Genomic DNA, 4,732 nt, shown 5'->3' with positions numbered 1-4,732 from the left:
TTTTTTTTTTTTTTCTGGATTTGTAGTTTTATTATTTATTGTTGTATGTCTTGCCAAATCTTGATTAGTGCATTTTGTGTCTTTATATGTAAACATATAAACATAAAAGTCAGTTGGCACTGTTGCAAGGCCATCTGTGTAGATCCTTTGGATAACACAGGCAGTTATTATTAAGGTTTTGTTGTTTTCTGCTCATATCAGCTGACACAGATCTTAACCACAAAACCAATAGTCAGTGCTATGCAATAAATTTAACCAGTTGCAATGCAGAATATGTGTTTGACTTGAAAACCTGCCAAACCTGGAGTGTAAAGTCCTGCACTGTGAACATAAGCTAGGGCTATTTCATCAAATGCATGAATATGAGCATATGTCAGTCAGGATAAGAAACGGAAACCGGTTATTTACTGACAAGTAACTGAACAAAACAATCACAAATAAAATTCTAAAAGGAAGTGGTTGATGTGCTTATCTCGCGAATTCTAGACTGCGCTCGGGGGAATTCTACTTTGGCGAGTCACGTGAGAGGCCTCTTTTTGAAGTGCCTCAGCTCAGTCGCGTCACGCCACGGCCAACCGCTGCCACTGCGTGTGAGCCGCTGCTTGACCGGTTCGCGGTGAAGTGACCCTCCGAAAAACTGCCCACTGTTATGATACACGAGACAACCAGGAGGGATCCGGTCGGCGCTGAGAGGTGTAAATATACACTGCTGTCAGCGGTGCTTGTTCAGAATGAATGAATAACGTCGGCGCGAGAGAGCGGACAAGCAGACGTCGACAAAACGTCCAATTTCTCAACAACAACAGCAGCTGAAAGGTAAACATTACACGAGACCATTTCTGAGTTAACCGTTTTGGCCAAACGTATACAATACCTATTTTAATGACACAAACATGTCGTAATTTGACAGCATAGAGATGTAAATGTCAGTTTAGCTGGTCGGCTAGTCGAGCTAACCAGAATGCTGATGCTGTGACAGGAACATTTCCCTAAAACCAAACATGACGACATTATGTTCATTATTTTATCTATTTATTCATTGTTTATTCATTAAGAGCTGGCTAATGCTACATTTTGTCAAAAAGTTGCTGTTGTATTCAAAACACCACAGTTTCAATAAACAGCAGCGTTATGTCATTGCACTGGCCAACAGGAGTTTTGCACATTGACAATTAGTGTGAATGGTTGCTCTTTGAAAAAGAACATTTCATTTTGTTCAAATACAGTTATTTTCGACTCCTTAATAAGAAAACGTACAATAGTAATTACTTTCTCAAAGAAACTGTTTTGCTGTAATAACTGCTACAAACATCGAGGACTGTTTAGCAATAACAAGCTTATACTGTACAGTATTAGTGAGCATTAGTGCTGATAAAGACAGCTGTATTGAAACTTGTCTGAACTTGTTTACAACTGTGAGCGAAAGCAGTTTTGATTTTAACTATTAGTGAGTCAAGAAATGCACGTGACCATGTTAACTTTTTCTTGCAGCCATATTGGGTTACCTTTTATAGCCTCCAGTTATGTAACATGACCGACCATATGGAATATCTTAGTATGATGCTGCCGGATGCTGCTGTTACCATATATGCTTGATATGTCTCTCCTGGTTGACAATTGTCATGTTGTTTACTACTGAATGTGAAAGAATTGAAAATTAAACCTCAAGGGTGTCTGAAGATTTGAGGAGCTGAATTGTGTTCTAGTGCATATTTTGACGTTTCAGATTTGCTTTGGCTTTGATTTAAATATTTAACTCTTTTACAGTAGGAGAGAATGCGTAAGACTAACTATTTCCGCTAGCTTTGTTTGCCCTTTGTAACTGAACTTGAGCTGAATCACCTTTTTTTTATGTTACGCAAGTGAACGACTTCTTGCTGGGCATGTTGTCTGCCTCACACCTCATGACACCGCAAAGTACAAGAAATGTAAAGCAAAGTGGGTGGTTGAAAATAAGAGTTAGCTGCCATTTAGTAAATGCTCAATTCAAAATGACTCACATTACATAATTTGACGGTCCCACTGGAGTAAAATGGACTAAAGTCATTTCAAGGACATTTCAAAATGTAGATGAGTTTGTTTGTATATTGGAGAAATTTAGCATTTTTTAACTTCAGTCCACTGCTTCCAGCGAAAATATGAGTCTGTCCTTCTGTAGTATTGCTTTCTCCAGTGAAAAAGAGAAATATGCACAGATGAAGCACTGCATTTACATGCAAAACCCGTTCTAAAATATGTCAATGGATTTTCATGTGAGCGGACAAAATGAGATGGACTTTTTCACTTGAGGAAGCATATTATTATGGGTTATGAACTTTTATTTTGGCTAGAAGTGACATCTTAAAGTTAAAATGCCTTGATGAATTTGTTTCTTACAAACACGTAGCTTTTCACTTCACAAGATATTAATTGATGGACTGGAGGCATGTGGATTACTTATTAATTATTTTGATGTTTTCATCAGCTGTTTGGGCTCTCATTCTGACTGCACATTCGTGAGCAAGTGATGTAACGTTACATTTCTCCAAATCTGTTTCGATGAAGAAACCAACTCTACGTCTTGGTTGTCCTGTGGATGAGAAAAATGTATAAAATTTTGTTGGAGCTATTCCTTTAACTGAATCAGTTTCCTTGGTCAAGTCTTAGGACTTAACATGCAACTTTGTGTGAGCAACACAGTACACGAAGCGGAGTCCAGCCCGGTGTCGTCACGTGGTTGCCGCAAGCCCGCCGGACGCTCATTCGTCGAATCCGCCGGCCATGCTGTTCTCAAGCCCGCCTTTATATTTAAAGAATTTGCCACTGACGATTCAAACGCGAGGTTTTTGGGCAGTGTAGAGTAGCACTTGTTGTTTGTCATTTCTCCGATCACAAATGCAGACATGGTTTTATGTTTACGCGGCGCGATGCAACGCAACGCGTATAAGTCATTATAATCCGTAATTATGTCCCCACTGGATGCAACAAATGCCTCGTTTATAATGGGTTTTAATGTTTTTGTCTCGTCGTTCCGGCCGGACAGGGCATCACAATATGGTAAGGGGCGTAACATTTCTGTCACACGCTTGAGGTATTCGGCCAATCACAACGCACTGGATAGCTGGCCAATCAGAGCACACCTCGCTTTTCAGACCAATGAGCTTTGTAAAAATCTACGCGTTTCAGAAAGGCGTTTTAGCAGCATCATATGACCCCTTTAATCATTTTGATATCCCCACCCAGCCAGTAGACTTAATTTCTTGCAGGTTTTTGCATGTTTATTGTGAAGAACTCTGTGCCTCATAATTACAGTCTAGTTTAAGAATAACTATTAGTGGCGTATTTGTGTACTGCTAGTTATGACTGTGCAATAGTAATGCAGCCTTAAAGGTCGATAGCCTTTGCAACTTGGTCTGCTGTCATGGCAAATAACAGACATTTTGTACTACACTCACCTAATATTTTCATTATGTACAGCAGGACTGATAACATGAACCTGACAAATACACGTGCCCTCTGTAATTAGAGGCGTTCCTAGAGAGACCACAGGTACACAGAACAATTTGCTTCTACACAAAGTCTTGTTTGTCAGTTAAACAGAGCAGGTGAACATACAAACCTTTGAACATCTTGGATTAGAGTGCTTTGTATTTTGTGTGTGTGTGTATATGTATGTGTATATATATTAGGGATGCACGATATTGGATTTTTGCCGATATCTGATATGCCGATAATTTTCAACTCATTTTGGCCGATTGCCGATACCGATATATAATGATTTTTAATTTTGGTTAGTTTTTAACAAGAACTTATTTGTTAGAATTAAATAAACAATAATAAAGTTCTTTTATAATGACAATACATTGAAGATTTGAAAATAACTATAAATAAACTATATATTAATCACTGTATTTTTTTTTTTTCAGAAAGATGCAGTGGTAACCTTAACATTTTATTTTATGATTTAACATTTGTAAATGGTCTAAAGCAAAAGAGTTGTAAAAATTCAGAAAATCTTTTAGATCTCATAATTTGTTTAAAAATATAAATTAATGAATAAATCCGTATATAAAATTATTTAATTTAAGTGTCATGTTTGTGATTTTTTTTTTGTTCATGTAAGCTATCGTTTCTGACCTTTAAATCAAAACATACTCATGATTTTATGGCATCAATTACTGCTTTATTTAATCAGAAACACAGTCTAAATATTATTTGTGCATTTTGCTTTCATTTTATTAGAAGTAGGCCAACAGCGCCCCCTATGGAATTAAAACTCCTTACTGAGCGGGTATTAGGACCCGGGAGAGGCTGCTGCTGCTGCCACTGCTGCATGTGCTATTACTGTTTACTCTATCATACACCGAACGTGTCATTCTGTACCTGCATTCTCAGTTTAAATGCAGCGATACAAAGCAGTGAATCTAATCCCCATTCAGGCAAAACTTTGCTTCAAGTATGAGCCACACTGCTGACGTGATCTAATAGCAGTGTTGACGTTATCTAATTGCTAGCACACCCTGAGCACATGTGAGTTAATGTATTCCTCTTATCGGCATCATTTTTCATATCGGGCTGATGCCGATATTTACAATTAAAGCCATTATCGGCCATTCCGATATTGGTCCGATAAGTGAAGTGAAGTGAAGTGAAGTGGAAGTGACATGTGGCCAAGTATGGGGACCCATACTCAGAATTAGTGCTCTGCATTAATATCGTGCATCCCTAACGATAATATTGTGCATCCCTAATA

At 38.1% G+C, this 4,732-nt stretch overlaps 1 protein-coding gene across 2 annotated transcripts in view; it reads left to right on the top strand.

Moving 5' to 3' along the window:
• Window positions 1-28: 28 nt before the first annotated feature.
• The window catches only part of LOC107664080 (phosphatidate phosphatase LPIN2-like), a 22,623-nt gene continuing 17,919 nt past the window's right edge, over window positions 29-4,732 (top strand). For both annotated transcript variants that reach the window (XR_001631424.1, XM_016454532.1), the window contains exon 1: window positions 29-816. The gene's annotated coding sequence lies outside the window, so the exon portion shown is untranslated. The remainder of the gene's footprint in view (window positions 817-4,732) is intronic.

Source organism: Sinocyclocheilus anshuiensis, unplaced genomic scaffold (assembly GCF_001515605.1).
Source record: "Sinocyclocheilus anshuiensis isolate Anshui unplaced genomic scaffold, SAMN03320099.WGS_v1.1 scaffold23, whole genome shotgun sequence".
Lineage (NCBI taxonomy): Eukaryota > Metazoa > Chordata > Actinopteri > Cypriniformes > Cyprinidae > Sinocyclocheilus > Sinocyclocheilus anshuiensis.
Note: the sequence above shows the minus strand (reverse complement) of the source record. Positions and strands in the feature narration are given on the sequence as shown.